At 45.7% G+C, this 17,474-nt stretch overlaps 1 pseudogene; it reads left to right on the forward strand.

Annotated features, from left to right (window-relative positions):
• LOC112068151 (transcription factor HIVEP2-like) overlaps positions 1-17,474 on the forward strand; it is an 83,163-nt pseudogene that overhangs the window by 32,838 nt on the left and 32,851 nt on the right.

Raw genomic sequence — 17,474 nt, forward strand, 5'->3', positions numbered from 1 at the left:
CAGCTGGACTGGAAAGTGTCCCAATGGTAGTGACAGGAAGTCCCATACAGGCAGGAACACCTATGCTGTTGTGAGGGTTGGTGTGGTTGCTTGGTTGGCAGCCCAGCCCAGGGCTCTGGGTCTCTCTGGGGCCCTGTTCCAACACAGGGTCTATTTGTGTGGCTCCCACCTCAGCCGTGTGGCTCCCACCCCAGCCGTGTGGCTCCTGCCCCAGCCTCGTTAATCAGACCAGGGCCCTCCCTCCCCTCCCTTCTTATTGGAGCCCAAAGCTGTTTTCCTTCCCACTACCATTCATTACCAACACACATGTTGAAGGCCAATCAGGAGGGACCTGCTCTGCTCTCTCTAGCCGTGAGGGTAAAGGAACAGGAAACGTTAGCATGCTCCGTTGCCGCGGGTACCGTACCGCTGAGCCATGCTATCTCGCAGGAGAACTACTGGAAAAACAAGTAATTATCCCCCAAATGTTCTTAATAAGGGATAATTGGGTTTATCTTCCTACTTTACTGGATAAAAAAAGAGGCTACGATGTTTCCTGACCGTGAGTCTCTCCGTCACTCTCTGACTGTCTCCGTGATGCAGTGGGAACCTCTAATAAATGGAAAGTCACGGTCAGGTTACATCAGAGGCCCCTTCTCCAAAATGAACTTGTCCACGGAGTGGATTCAACATGTTATAACAGACATGGAAAAATAAAAGACACAATTGTCTTCTTTCCTTGGGCAGGGCCAATTGACTTGGAAAAATGTGCTGTCAAATAGGGGGACTGGAAGCAGAGAGAGAGGAGAACAAGTGGAATATGCTCTGTCACAACCCCTGTGTGTTTGTGTCTGTGTGTGTTTCTGTTTTCCATGGGTGATGTTTGGTCACGGAAAGAAAGAGAGCGAGATCAATCCAGCTCCTCCTCTCCCTCCTAGGGAAGGAACATGTTGTTGAGTGACCCAGTAGGAATCTGACTAACTTTCCTCCTCATGTGGAACCAAGTGTTTCCACCGCCTGCCAGTCAGAGAGTCAGTCAGTGTTTACTCCCTGAGTCCATGTCTTATAGCCTGCTCCCTGTCAGGAAACCTGGGGTGGGCCCTCAAGGTGTGAGAGAGTGCTGGGCTCCTTCGGCCCCCGCCCTGCTGTATGGTAAACATGAATGAAAATGTTTTCTTTATCTTTTTCCTACTGCTTAGTCTTAAGCCCGTGTTCCGTCCTTTATGTTCTTTGTAGAGCGGAAGCTGTGTGTGACTCTCTCTCTCCCTATCTCTCTCTCTCTCTCCCTCTCTCTCTCTCTCTCTCTCTCTCTCTCTCTCTCTCTCTCTCTCTCTCTCTCTGTCTCTCTCTCTGTCTTCTCTCTCTCTTCTGCTCTCTCTGTCTCTCTCTCTGCTCTCTCTCTCTCTCTCTCTCTGCTCTCTCTCTGTTCTCTCCTGTCTCTCTCTCTCTCTCTCTCTCTCTCTCTCTCTCTCTCTCTCTCTCTCTCTCTCTCTCTCTCTCTCTGTGTAGTCTTGTTGTCAGGGGAGTCAAGTTAACACCTCTCGTGACCACTTCCTTTAGTGTCAGCAGCTCGATTCCGGCTACACGCCTCTCTCTATCGCTCTCTCAATCTCACAGCTTTTGTTGCCATTCAACACAAAAACATTCGGGCGGGAATTTCTGTCGGTGTTGTGTAAAAACACAGCCACATACACGACCGTTCAAAAGTTTGGGGTCACTTTGTTTTTGAAAGAAAGCAATTCTTTTTACCATTAAAATAACATTAAATTGATCAGAAATACAGTGTAGACATGGTTAATGTTGTAAATGACTATTGAATGGAATATCCGCATAGGCGTTCAGAGGCCCATTATCAGCAACCATCACTTCTGTGTTCCAGTGACACGTTGTGTTAGCTAATCCAAGTTTAGCATTTTAAAAGGCTAATTGATCATTAGAAAACCCTTTTGCAATTATGTTAGCACAGCTGAAAAATGTTGTTCTGATTAAAGAAGCAATAAAACTGGCCTTTAGACTAGTTGAGTTTCTAGAGCATCAGCATTTGTGGGTTCGATTACAGGCTCAAAATGGCCAGAAACAGATAACTTTCTTCTGAAACTCTTCAGTCTATTCTTGTTCTGAGAAATTAAGGCCATTCCATGCGAGAAATTGCCAAGAAACTGAAGATCTCGTACAACGCCGTGTACTACTCCCTTCACAGAACAGCGCAAACTAGCTCTAACCAGAATAGAAAGAGGAGTGGGAGGCCCCGGTGCACAACTGAGCAAGAGGACAAGTACATTAGTGTCTAGTTTGAGAAACAGATGCCTCGCAAGTCCATAACTGGCAGCTTCATTAAATAGTACCTGCAAAAGACCAGTCTCAACGTCAACAGTGAAGAGGCGACTCTGGGATGCTGGCCTTCTAGTCAGAGTTGCAAAGAACAAGCCATCTCAGACTGGCCAATAAAAATAAAAGATTAAGATGGGCAAACGAACACAGACACTGGAGTCGTCTCTTCACTGTTGACGTTGAGACTGGTGTTTTGCGGCTACTATTTAATGAAACAGCTAAAAATCCAGCCACCCTAGTCATAGACTGTTCTCTCTGCTACCGCACGGCAAGCGGTACCGGAGTGCCAAGTCTAGTTCCAAGAGGCTTCTAAACAGCTTCTACACCCAAGCCATAAGACTCCTGAACATCTAATCAAATGGCTACCCAGACTATTTGCTACTACTCTCCTGTATATTTCCCCGCTATTGTTATTTACTGCTGCTCTTTAATTATTTGTTTTTCATATCTCTTACTTTTTTTAAACTTTTTTTTTTAAAGGTATTTTCTTAAAACTGCATCGTTGGTTAGGGGCTTGTAAGTAAGCATTTCACTGTAAGGTCTACCTGTTGTATTTGGCGCATGTGACAAATAACATTTGATTTGATATTCCATAAAAAATCTGCTATTTCCAGTTACAGTAGTCATTTACAACATTAACAATGTCTACACTGTATTTCCGATCAATGTGATGTTATTTTAATGTGCAATTTTTTTTGCTTTTCTTTCAAAGACAAGGGCATTTTTAAGTGAYCCCAAACTTTTGAACGGGGGTGTATATGGCTACATTCAGGCATTGAAGTAATGGCCCAGAACACAAATAAAATAAACCATCAGAACAAAACAGCAATACAGTATTGAATCCACAGGGACGTTAGAATAATTTAAGTGTGGAACTTTTGTTGCTGAACAGACACAGTATATTACTCATGGCTTTTCTCTGAGTATCAGCAGTTCCTCACCGTTCCAAGGCCACTTGAGTGGTGTATCAAAAAGTGTCCTTCTCCACCACACTTCCAATCCACTCAGACAAGTCTACAGACAGATCATTTTAGATATGCAGGCAGAAGTACCATATTTTTTTCTTGGAGTTTCTCCCCACATCCCTCCCTTTTCTCCACATAAAATCCTTATTATGGAAGCATCCGGAATATTGTTGCAGCTGCTCTGTTGAGAAATGTTCTTAGACTTATTTCCATCAGCAGCTTAAGCCTTCAACTGTGAATACCCAGCTGGGATCTGGTGCCTTATTAACATAAACAGGGAAGACACTCAATGGATATTAATGAATGGATTAATTCTATTGGAAAGGTTACAAAACCATCTAATGTTTAGTGTACATACTGCATCTTATTCAATAAAGTAATAGTCAATGAAGCCAGTTTTAAGCGATTCAGTTATCTCCATTATGCCGAGTTTAAGAATATAGTTTATAGTGTCTCTAAAGTCACCCATATTATGGGTCAGTATAACATTAAATGAAACATCAGTTACGTCATACAGCTTCTACAGTAAGCCTACGGTACAGTCAGTAAACGAGGTATCACAAACCTATTGTGGCTTAATCAGGTTCATGAACTTGCTCTTCCTTATTCTACTTTGCCAGGGTTAGAGAGAACAGTGTACTGTACACACTAGAGGTCGACCGATTATGATTTTTCAACACCGATACCGATTATTGGAGGACAAAAAAAGCCGATACCGATTAATCGTCCGATTTATTTTTATATATCATACACACACACACATTTTTGTAATAATGACAATTGCAACAATACTGAATGAACAATGAACACTTTTATTTTAACTTAATATAATACATAAATAAAATCAATTTAGTCTCAAATAACATGAGCACATATGTTAAAACGAACAACCAGCTTTCATGGGTCTTCAATATTCCCAGTTAAGAAGTTTTGGGTTGTAGTGCAGAAAGCAGAGCTTGTCTGCATGGTCCCCTGTCAGTCTGCTCCTCCGCGAAACACAGACCTTATTTGAAGTAGATCAAGACATTCTCTATGGAAGACATGAACGGTAAAATAACGAAGGAACCCCTTTTAAGTTCAGCCGCAAGTTATTACAGGAATTATAACGCGTCGACTATTTCTCTCTAAACCATATACCTTTGACTAATCCGGAAACTATCACCTCGAAAACAAAACGTTTATTCCGTTCCGTATTTTATCTAACGGGTGGCATCCATGAGTTTAAATATTCCTGTTACATTGCACAACCTTCAATGTTATGTCATAATTACGTAAAATTCTGGCAAATTAGTTCGGAAAGAGCCAGGCGGCCCAAACTGTTGCATATACCCTGACTCTGCGTGCAATGAACGCAAGAGAAATGACACAATTTCACCTGGTTAATATTGCCTGCTAACCTGGATTTCTTTTAGCTAAATATGCAGGTTTAAAAATATATACTTGTGTATTGATTTTAAGAAAGGCATTGATGTTTATGGTTAAGTAAACATTGGAGCAATGACAGTCATTGATTGATTGTTTTTTATAAGATACGTTTAATGCTAGCTAGCAACTTACCTTAGCTTACTGCATTCGCGTAACAGGCAGGCTCCTCGTGGAGTGCAATGTAATCAGGTGTTAGAGCATTGGACTAGTTAACTGTAAGGTTGCAAGATTGGATCCCCCGAGCTGACAAGGTTAAAAATCTGTCGTACTGCCCCTGAACGAGGCAGAACGTTCCTAGGCCGTCATTGAAAATAAGAATGTGTTCTTAACTGACTTGCCTAGTTAAATAAAGATTAAATAAAGGTGTAAAAAAAAAAGAAGAAAAAAAAGGCAAATCGGCGCCCAAAAATACCGATTTCCGATTGTTATGAAAACTTGAAATCGGCCCCGATTTAATCGGTCGACCTCTAGTACACACTGTACTGTATGAATGGTTGGTCAAGAAAGACACAAGTGTATTGCAGTTCTTACAGTACAGCTACATGGTAACTGTTCATTCATATAATATGAATAGGGCTCTGCGTTTTTCTTAATAAGCACTGACCCAGGAAAACCTCTGGGCCCTAATTAGAGGCCAATTCTATTGTAGGCTATAACCAAGGCTCAGGTTTTTTTTTCTTGCTTGTGTCACATGGTCAGGAGAAATCAGGTCTCTAAACACAACTACACCCGGATTCCCATCAAGTTCTGTCTAGGTCGAATTAATAGAAGAAGCCATTTTGAATTAAATCACATTTTATTAGTCACATGCGCCGAATCAAACAGGTGTCGACCTTACAGTGAAATGCTTACTTACAAGCACTTAACCAACAATGCAGTTTTAAGAAGAATAAGTGTTAAAGTATTTACTCAAATAAACTGAAGTAAAAAAGAAGCAAATAGAAAAAAACTAATAATTAAAGAGCAAAAGTAAAATAACAGTAGCGAGGCTATAGGGGGTACCGGTACAGACTTCCAGCCTGACACATTGTCTGCAGTCAGTCAGTAGTGTGAGGTAGTGTTCCCTCTGGTCTCCCCAGTCTGTTGGATAGAATTCCTGTGCTGACCGCCACAGCTGTGAGTCCCCACCCCCTCCCCCCAGCTACTTCAACCAGACCCTAAAAGAAACCCTCTTGTCCCGCCGACCGACACATTCCTCCAGCTTAGGGTCATAATCACATTAAATGACTAAGTCCACTTGATACAAGGCTCTTACTGGACTGAATAACATTTGTTGTCTAAAAACTGTGAATGGAGCAGAACTGTTTCCCCTATGGCATGTTTCTTTAGATGCTGTCTGTCTGTTGATGTGAGTAGATAGAGGTATATCAGCAGGCCTTCCTCTCCTTACCTGGCCTGGCCTCTTCCTCACTGTGGCTGTGAAGAACGGAGAGCGGAGAGCAGTGGATGTCTCTCTTGGGGATGTTGCTGTGTACGGTGTTGTGTCTGTGGAGGTGTGACTGCTGGTTGTTAGTGGTTTAACAACACTTGGCCGTGGCTGAGTGTGACCCTGTTGTCCTGTCGATGTGTGTGTCCTCCTTTCTCCTATCTGCGTATCACTGAGATTCTCTCCTTTCTCCTCCTCTTTTGCTCTTTCTTTCGCTCCCTCGTTTGCATTCTCTCTCCCCTCTATCTTTCCCTTTCACCCTCCCCTCTCCCCCTCTCTCTCTCTTAACTTGCCAAGTGCTATCATGAAAGCGAGGACCACAATGACTTTTTGTGTTCATCCTCGAAGATTCTTAATCAAGTGCATAATGTGTATGTGTACCTTGCTTTTAAATGATCAAATAAACTGAACTCTCTCTCTGCCTTGGCTGTAGTGACACTGGCCTTCTCTATAATTAATTCAGGCCTGGCAACCAGCTTTGTAAAGTGGGTCACTTTACTCCTGTGCTTAGTTTAGCTTGAATATGAATGGATATTGAGGCTCACTCAGGCATTGTTATTGTCATGCGTACGGGGCCGTCTTCCTCCCAGTGCGGCTGTTAAAGAGACAGACACCGCTGCTAACATAGAGACGCTCTGTCTGAAGTGGCTTTTTGAAAAACCCCAGCAGAAAGACTGACAGACAGACAGGGAGATATTCTTGGCTCTGGGTAACATCCCCGTTTCCCCCTTCCAATTAGCTCTTTATTAGGAGTGTGGACAGGGCAAGCAGCCTGCTTTCCAATGACAACATTATTATAGGGGGCCTCAGAGGATGGCCCTGGTCCCTGCAGAATCAGGCTTGCACAAGACGCTCCAATTCCGTACAGTCACTATCTAATCCCCTGGCCGGGGAGACAGGGACTCTGGTAAGGGCACTACTTTATCTTGAGGAAGCCTTTTACAGCCTATCACACCCTCCGTTATACCGAGATTAGCTGGGAAAGACTCTGTGCAGACACAGCAGTTTCTGTATCAAAGTCCATAATGAATAGGACAGCCAAGGCTAGAGTATCAGCATACTACCCGCATCTAACGCCACTGTGGTGAGTCTGCAGTCAACCTGAAGCCTTGGCTTGATACCTGAATAAGGTCAAACGCTGGAAAACTGCTGTGGGAAGTCATTTTTTATGTTTTCGTCACCCGCTGACAAATGACATCATACTTTTCAAACTGTTTGGGATGTGTTTATAGATTATTTATTGTTTTGTACAAGTTTTAAGGCATCTGAAATTCCAAGACAAACCCTGTTTTAAGCTGGTGATAATGTCACATCATGATTGCAGTGTTAAAACGGGTGTTGAACTAACCTTTCAGGCGGCTCTATAAGTGTGTCCTCTCAACACCTTGAGTGAAAGGCTTTGGTGTGAGCACACCTTTGTTTATCATAGTTCCTAGGTGCTGAGCAGTGACACTCTGCCTCTTGAGCAGTGACACTCTGCCGCTGGACTGAATGAACACAATGCTTTGGAAGCCCTCCAGTACCCCCCCCCCCCCCCCCCCCCCCCCCCCCCCCCCCTCTCTTGACTAAGCTCTCCCTTTCAAGGAAGGTAATGCATGAAGGTCTGATCGTCTGATTGTGACCCTCCCATTTCACAATCCTCTGTCTGGGGGAGATTAGCTCCTCTGGGCCATGGGCCTGCCACCTGTAATCATTCCTGGAGGGGGTGCGGCAGTGTTGCGTCACACCGAGACTGAGTGTGTGTGTGTGAACGGAGTGCTCTTCATTAATAACTGTGTCCGCTATCAACAGGGTAGCCCAACCTACTTCCTGTACTGTGTGTCTTTTGTTTGGCCATACAGACATCCCCTATCAAAACCAGATACCTAGCTCTACCAAGGCCTTCCTCCCATGGCATGTTGACTGTAGGCAGTGAGGGATGTAGACTGCCTTTGTTTGATCAACATCCAGGGTTTCCACAAATAGGGTCAACAGGACAACCAGAGCCAGTTACCCTCTATATCCACCCTATGAAAAACGTGATGTGTACAAAACAATGGTGGAAAATAGACCTCTTTCCCATGCCTTGGCAGTTTCGGTTTTACACTTTGTTTCCTGCGGATTTCAGGGAATTTCATCAGAAGGCAGTTGGTTCATCAGAGCGCTGTGTGTGTTGTAGGGTATGGATGAGGAAGTGACTGTCGTACCAGGGGACGACAAAGCTAGGGGCTATTGTTCAGCTCCCTGTAGTGAGAAAACAGCTGTGCCCTTAACCACACCACTGTGTAATGCAGCACACTGCGTTAACATGGGAGGGAAGCAATTAACAAGTTCTCTCTCACACTCCGGCTGGAGGAACAAGATTTATAGGAATAAGGTGGTCTGACTTGTTAATAATATATTGCCAGACATGCAGTATGTATGGTGGAATTTAATTTGCATCATACGGAACAGTCTTGTAGTGGCAGTTGATTTGGAGTACCCTTGTGTTGTGAACACTTCTGTCTGGGTAAAGATGGCTGGCGTCTGACTGGAGAAGCTGACGCCAACAATATGAAAATGTTCACCTTCTCTGGCTGCAAACCACTTATGATTGAGTGTTTATGTGTTGAAGTGCACAGAGTCCCCTGTCTCCTCAACCTCAGTGTCAATCAGCATGTTTCCAGTGGGACCCGATAAAACGGGGGACCGGCTCGTACAGGATATGGGTATGTGCTGCTGTTGTGCTGCCCGTCCCCGAGCCCATCAATTACATAGCCATAAAGCTCTCATTTCAGCCCAGAGAATTCCGCCCCAGCACACCAGAAATCTCACCAGATGCTCCCCGGTGCTCTTAAAAGCCCCAAAGCTTCATAAAAAAAAAAGAGAGTGAGACAGAGAGAAAAAAAAGTGCGGGCGGGTGTGTATCGGGAGGCGAAACTAGTGGAAACTGGACAGACGGGGCCTTGATAGGTTTAACAGGCTGACTCAGAGGAGCGCAGGGCCAGATCCCACCTCATATAACAGGAGTAGGCTTGGCGGGGACGCCGGCTGCTATTGCTGCTGCTGCTGAGACTCACAGGCAGCCCAGGCTAGCTATCATTGCCTGGCTAGGTTGTTTTTCAGGGGGAGAGAGGAGAGGCGGGTGACACAGACAGACAGAGGGGGAGTGGGTACGTGGACTCACCCCTAACAGTCTCCACTGAACCTGGTAACCTCACAGCCCCCCCAATGATGATGTGAGAACGGGGCTCCACTCTAGAGAAGAGGGACAACGAGAGATCTAGTGAGGGGAGGGAGGGTGGGAACGGATTCTCATTCCTTTGTTTTGTACATGACAACCATATTGGGTGTTATTGGGTCGTCAGCTCACCCCACCCACACCTCTGATGGCGTGACGCTGACTGGGGCCTGTGCAAGTGTTAGTGTGAGTGTGTCGACACATGACCCCCCCCCTCTCCACAGAAAGACACAGTGATTTGGAGACGTGATTTGGTTGAGAAAATGACACTGATTATCTGTTCCCGGATGCGGCGTGTCCGTGGACGTGCATGTCGCTCTCTCTTGCCCAGCAGTGAGCGTTGGGTTCACTGTGTGATTAATGCCCATTAAAAGCCATGCGGTTCCCATTGTGGTTCAGCCCAAATCCTGTCTCCCAACACGCTGATTACAGAGCAGCGGCCCAGTGGCCCAGCTCTCTCTGGTACACCTGCTGAAGCCTGGCTCCCGGACCCTGAGTTCCCTGATTGTTTCCTGGGTCTGGTCTGCTTCTGGAGCCTCTCTGGGGTTTCACACAGTGGTGTTAGTTAGTGTAACTAGTATTGAGGCTTTGAACTATTGTTGATGATTTGTTTAGGGGAAACTGTCTGTCTGAAGGCTATGTGATCTGACATTCTGTGAATGTATTAAGGCTGTTGAAAGGAAAGTGATGTGTTATTCTTTACTTTCAGGAATTCACACACACACACACACACACACACACACACACACACACACACACACACACACACACACACACACACACACACACAGGGGATATTGTATTGAAACCGCAGTCTTGACAAGTCCTCAGAGTGGAGGAATCCATGTGTAGGTCTGGCCAACCAACCAGCTCCCCCCGAGATCAGACGTTTGTCTGTTGTCCAGCAGCACACAGAGAGATCCTTTTGACTTCACCGCAGAACAAACACCAGCGTCAAGCCCACTCAAATGAAAGATGGCTGCCGACGCCATCAGGAAATCCACTTAGGCCGATTTCCCGGCTCTTGTGAAGAGTAACACGACACTCGACCTCAGCTGTCAGGGGAGCGCTCAGGGCCCCCACTTGAAAGAAAGTGTGACGCTGATGTCATGACCGCAGCTATTCTCTGAATTCCACGCTGATGTACTACTCATCGTTCAGTGCTGTGCTTTCCATCAGGCCCGACCTGTCAAGAACAGACTTGGGGATTGGATGGGTGGACAGGAGGAGGGGAGGCGGGATGTGCAGCTGGAAAGGGGGAGAGAAAAACAACAGAACCCTCTGATGTGTTTTTGTGCTGGAACGTGGAGCCCCTCTCTTTCTGTTCTCCCCTCAACACCTCTAACACAGGAACAGGGTTGAATCCTGCCCCCTTTTTGTCCATTGTGCCATTCTTCAAATGTACTTTTCAGTTTCCTCCCATAAATGTTTAAGTGTCTCCATTAAGTATACGGTAATTGCATTGTCTCTATGTAACGCCCCTGGCTACGAAGACTAATTAAAGCAGAAACAGGAGTTTAGGCATATTTATTAAGACGACTTTGATTAATTATGGAAGACAGACGTGTGACTTTAAATGAGAGATATTAAGAGAGAGATGATCCTCATCCTCCAGCACCCAGACTAGTTTAGACGGCCGAAGGAGGGAGGGAGGGAGAAAGAGAGCGACAGAGAGAAAGAGGGTACTGAAACAGGACACGCTCACACAGGGGGCTTTGTTCCCACAGCAGCATATTTGTAGGCAGTGTTTTTTTTTTTTTTTTTTTTTTTTTTTTTTTTGCGGGGCTCTGCTATTCTCTCCAAGTGAAAGGCGACAGGGCAGACATGTGAGGCCGTGACTGATGCCAGAGAAATGTGTCAGAGGGGCACGTGGCGAGGCGTGGGCGGTGGGCGCTTTGTCCCCTGCCTCCCTGCCACTTCAGCCCATTATATGGCCTTAATTGGCCCTTCATTATGGGATCTCAGTCGTGTTAGGGAGGCCGGCTGCCCTGGTTGCCCTGGTGAATAGGACTTCGGCTGAAGCAACATGCTGTGGAGGGCTGGCTGTTTCTGGGCTGGAGAGAAGGAGAGGAGAAGAGAGGAGAGAAAATGGAGAAGGGAGGGGAGAGAAAGAGAGAGGAGGAGAAAAGAGGAGGGTCGAGGGGGGAGTTTGTCGTCTAGGGCAGAGGAGGTGTCAGGCCGATGCAGGTGCACCTGACAGGGCGCTCGTCTGTTTCCATGGTTTCAGACCCGTTGGCAGGGGCAGGGATTAGGGTGAGGAGGGGGAGCAGGGCAGGAGGTGATGACAGGCCCGGTGGCCTGAGGGTACCCCACACTGTGATACATTTAGCTTCTTAATGCCACTTCCAATGATCCCACTAACTCTCCTGTATTACTACACATTACATTTTTATCAGCTGAATAATGTCGTGGGAGCAGGAGGGTCTTTTCATCTCCACCTAGCACCCAGTTCAGATCTCTTCAGTTTAAACAGAGACAATGGTTGTCAGGCACTGTTTTGTGAGGGAATTACTGTAAACATTGGCCTTGGTTGCTATAGATTAACACAATGCCATCCAGTGGGTTTTTTCAGGCTCTGCCTTCTTCAGTTTGTCACATACGTTTTCCCGTCTTATACCTTAGCCAAACAATGCACTTTGTATCTTCTGTTGAGTAGCAGCGGTACTTTAAATAGAACAAGTGTTTAAGAATCAATCGAGGGATTACGTAAGAGGCCTGTTACGTTCAAAGTGCTGTTGTCTTTGTGGTGCATCCATCCATGCCATGTGCCGACGCCATGCTGCTACAGTGCTGCTACACAGACGAGCGTGGCAGGATTTTTTGATGTTTCGGAGAAATGGAAAGAGGGATTAAGATTAGAAAGTACCATAATGTGTGTTGTATTAAATGCTCATGCCTTGTAATCCAATTGAGACTGAGACAATAATAATGAGTGTGGCTGTGACGGATTTCAGACAGCAACACTGCAGTAGGCAGGAGGGAGGATGAATTAGTGCACGGATAATACTGGGGGTATTTTTGGACTGCGGAACATACAGGATAAACATGGAACCTGTTTTGGGTGATTATCTAAGGAAGGCCAATGGATAGGAAAGTGTGTGTGGAACTGGAAGTTCTCTATTTCTAATAGAGGGACTGCTTTTTTTGTTTCCAATTTCCAGTCAGTGCTCCCTTTTTAGGAAAGAGGACATTTCATATTTCCTCTAACTGTTTTATGACTAATTATCAACAAATGCAGTTCAAATGCTTCAGAGCTTACTGGAGAACTTACTGTTATTTGCCAGTTTGCTGCAGTGATGAGTATTTATTTGAGTCTCTCTACAGTATTTGTCATCTAAATTCCTCTTACGTGCTCCAGAAATGAGAATGGACCTCTCCCAGATTCATCCCAGCATTGAGTAATGGGTGCCATGGACGTGCTCGTCATTCACAAGCCCCGGTAGTGATTTTTTTAGATAAAAAAGAAGACCAGGGATCGCCCACTAGAAGTCAATAATCACAGCGTTTACTCCAGCTTCTCTCAGAGGAACTCCTGCTCTCCGGCTGCCAACAGTCTGCCAACAGGTCCATATTGAAACAAATGGCCACTTCTCCTCAAAAGAGGATTCATCTATGTTCTGTATAGCTACAACCCGTGGGTTTGGTATGTGGTGGAAATGTGCGGCTAGCTCAGACTTGGCAAGAGACTTGGCTTTTTGAAAATAGCTTTGTATTCTATCCTAACCTTCAGCGTTGAGAAAGACAGAATAGTTCTGCTGATATTTCTGGAGTTATGTTATGGTGTTTTCAAACTTGATGGAAATGTAAAATGATTTGAGGGACCTTATCAAGCATGTTTTTATAGACGTTTTATGGAGGCAGGTATGGCCTTCATTGTGTAGTTCTATAGCAGCAACCTTTTGAGTAAGTTCTGTGGGCCAAATGAGATCAAATCAAATTTTATTTAACACATGCCGAATACAACAAACAGGTGTAGACCTATTTATTTTTTCCTTTATTTAACTAGGGAAGTCTGTTAAGAATAAATTCTTATTTACAATGACGGCCTACCAAAAGGCAATAAAAAAGGCAATGTGTAAATATAAATATAGGACAAAACACACATCACAACAAGAGAGACAACACTACATAAAGAGAGACCTAAGACAACAACATAGCAAGGCAGCAACACATGAATACAACATGGTAGCTTCACAACATCACAACAACATGGTAGCAACACAAAACATGGTACAAACATTACTGGGCACAGACAACAATGCAGTTAAAGAAATAGAGTGAAGAAAATATTTACTAAATAAAATAAAGTCAAAAATAAAATAAAAAGTAACACAATAAAATAACAATGAGGCTATATACAGGGGGTACCGGTACCGATGTGCGGGGATACAGGTTAGTCGAGGTAATTTGTACATGTAGGTAGGGGTAAAGTGATTATGCAAAGATAAATAACAGCGAGTAGCAGCAGTGTAAAAACAAGGGGGGGGGGGGGGCAATGTAAATAGTCTGGTGGCCATTTGATTAATTGCTCAGCTTGGGGGTAGAAGCTGTTAATGAGCCTTTTGGACCTAGACTTGGAGCTCCGGTACCGTTTGCGGTGCGGTAGAAGAGAGAACAGTCTATGACTTGGGTGAAAAAAATGTGGGCCTTCTTCTGACACTGCCTAGTATATAGGCCCTGGATGGCAGGAAGCTTGGCCCCAGTGATGAACTGGGCCATACGCACTACCCTCTGTAGCGCCTTACGTTCGGATGCAGAGAAGTTGCCATACCAGGCGGTGATGCAACCGGTTCCTGTAGTCCACAATCAGCTTCTTTGTCTTGCTCACATTAAGGGAGAGGTTGTTGTCCTGGCATCACACTGCCAGGTCTCTGACCTCCCCCCTATAGGCTGTCTCATCATTGTCGGTTATCAGGCCTACCGCTGTTGTGTCGTCGGCAAACTTAATGATGGTGTTTGGCCACGCAGTCGTGGGGGAACAGGGAGTACAGGAGGGGACTAAGCACGCACCCTTGAGGGACCCCCCTGTTGAGGATCAGCGTGGCAGATGTGTTGTTGCCTACCCTTACCACTTGGGGGGGGGCGGCCCGTCAGGAAATCCAGGATCCAGTTGCAGAGGGAGGTGTTTAGTCCCAGGGTCCTTAGCTTCATTATGAGCTTTGTGGGCACTGTGGTGTTGAACGCTGAGCTGTAGTCAATGAACAGCATTCTCACATAGGTGTTCCTTTTGTCTAGGTGGGAAAGGGCAGTGTGGAGTGCGATTGAGATTGCGTCATCTGTGGATCTGTTGGGGCGGTATGTGAATTTGAGTGGGTCTAGGGTTACCGCGATGATGGTGTTGATGTTAGCAATGACCAGCATTTCAAAACACTTCATGGCTACCAACGTGAGTGCTCCGGGGCAGTAGTCATTTAGGCAGGTTACCATGGCTTTCTTGGGCACAGCGTCTATGGTGATCTGTTTGAAACATGTAGGTATTACAGACTCGGTCAGGGAGAGGTTGAAAATGTCAGTGAAGACACCAGTTGGTCATGCCATGACTGCATGTCCTGGTAATCCATCTGGCCCCGGGGCCTTGTGAATGTTGACCAGTTTAAAGGTCTTGCTCACATCGGCGACGGAGAGCGTGATCACACAGTCATACGGAACAGCTGGTGCTCTCATGCATGCTTCAATGTTGCTTGCCTCGAAGCTAGCATAAAATAAATTTAGCTCATCTGGTAGGCTCGCGTTACTGGATAGCACGCGGTTGGGTTTCGCTTTGTAGTCTGTAATAGTTTGCAAGCCCTGCCACGTCAGAGCGTCAGAGCCGGTATAGTAGGATTCAGTCTTAGTCCTGTATTTACGCTTTGCCTGTTTGATGGTTCTTCTGAGGGCGTGCCGGGATTTCTTGTAAGCGTCCCTCTCCATGACTGCGGCAGCTCTAGCCTTTAGCTCGGTGGGGATGTTGCCTGTAATCCATGGCTTCTGGTTGGTATATGAACGTACAGTCACTGTGGGGAGGACGTCGTCGATGCACTTATTGATGAAGCCGGTGACTGAGGTGGTATACTCCTCAATGCCATTGGATGAATCCCGGGACCTATTCCAGTCTGTTCTGTCCTGCCGATGCACAGAGAACTCAGCCAACTGTATATTATCCGTGTCGTCGTCCAGACACTACAGTTTGGGGTGGTACATTAGGCATATCAATCCGATTAGTTGAAGTACTGTCATTTTTGGACCTTGATTTACATTGTGTGAAAGAGAGGATAGTTTGTCTTTTTTTTTGTTTCTGGTGGAATCCTGCATTGTAGTGGAGCATGGCATTCAACATGGCTAGATATAGGCTAGCTAGCCTATGCTCTTTTGTTGCTGAGAGAGTCATACAGCAGATTATGATGCAACCCCATGGAAATATTCTGGATTATCTTGCCTCAGAGTTCCCCTCCCCTGCAACCTTGGGTCAGACAGAGTGGGGTATTATTCTACCTTACTGGAGGGGGGGGGGCTCTCTACCCTGGAAACGCTTATGTATGCAGCATGTCTGTCTGTCTGTCTGTCTGTCTGTCTGTCTGTCTGTCTGTCTGTCTGTCTGTCTGTCTGTCTGTCTGTCTGTCTGTCTGTCTGTCTGTCTGTCTGTCTGTCTGTCTGTCTGTCTGTCTGTCTGTCTGTCTGTCCGTCCGTCCGTCCGTCCGTCCGTCCGTCCGTCCGTCCGTCCGTCCGTCTGTGAGAGAGATCCTCTCAAAATGCTTGCATAATTTATTATCCCGGCGAAGTGGGAAAGGGGTTCAGAGGTAAATAAAGATGAACAACTCAGTATACAGTTGTATACTATACAAGCCAATCCGTGTCCTGGATAGAAAACAAACAACAGTCAGTTATCTAATGGGGAAACAGAGTGGTTGACTTCAGATTACTGTGACCATACTGTACTGTCCCTCTTATTGCGAAACCACAGTGATATTCTTTCAGGCAGCAGACCCAGCCAGTGGGCCGAGGGTCGGGGCCTTAGCACGGCCATGGAATTAAATAGGGGGGGGCATAAAGAAGAGAGAGGGGACAAAGAAGAGAGAGAGAAAGAAAGAAAAGGAGAGAGATAGAGAGCGAGAGTGAGAGAGAGTGCCGCCTCTGCTATATTTCATTGACCTTGGCTCTCTGGGTCTCTATTAATGTAAAATCTGTGATTTGTCAGCACGGCTGAGGAGGTTATGAATGGATCGAGCAGAGTTTCATGCTGGCGTTTTCACGGTGGATGATAAGAAAAACATATCTAATTCTTTCTCACCGTCCGTTAGATTAACAACCAACCTAATTATGACCACTCCTCTTTTACGCAGATAAGATTTGTCTAATTTGTCAGGTCGGAAAGGAGAGCATCAATTCGACCTCTCCTAACAGAGGGAGATATGTAGGGTAGAAAGAGACTGGGCATAGCTAGCTCTATTGAAAAGGCTTTATCAGGCAATGTTCCCATTTTGCCTGTTCCTGTACATGCACCATAGTGTACCTTTCAGATCTTATGAATTATGATCTCTATAAAACGTTTTAGCAGGAGTGCCGTTAACTATATGGAGTCAACCCAGAGCACTGAAACATTTTGTTAAATTAAAAAAGCAGATTGATAGAGCAATGCTAATTTTGGTTTGATTGATTGGCCCATTCAAATTCAGTCTGTTGGATTTTTTTATGTCAGGTTTCTATTGTTATGGGAGGTGTCCAAATGGTCTTCTTGCTGTTGTTTCTTTCCAGTGGTCTGTGTCGTCTCCTCACCCCTACCAAGGGGTCATCCTGACCTCGGACCCCCCTCTTGCCTCCCTCCCACAAGCCTGACCCAGTGATCCCCCCCAACCCCCCCACCTTGCCCCAAAGCAGACTGAAGACCCCTAAACAGTGCCAGGCTCAATCACCACTCAAGTCCCCTGAGATCACGCAGGTGAGTGTACACACACACACACACACACACACACACACACACACACACACACACACACACACACACATTCCACACAAGAGTCAGGAGTGCGTGTGTTTAGGGTGGAAATAAGGGGAGTGTTAGGAACAGACACCTTGTCTCAGTGAGCCTCACATCTGGAAAGGGGTGAGTGTTAGCTTCAGCTGCATGCTAGCAGATGGGATATAAAAGACAGGCCTGATGCTATCTGATCTA

This window comes from Salvelinus sp. IW2-2015, unplaced genomic scaffold (assembly GCF_002910315.2).
Source record: "Salvelinus sp. IW2-2015 unplaced genomic scaffold, ASM291031v2 Un_scaffold86, whole genome shotgun sequence".
Lineage (NCBI taxonomy): Eukaryota > Metazoa > Chordata > Actinopteri > Salmoniformes > Salmonidae > Salvelinus > Salvelinus sp. IW2-2015.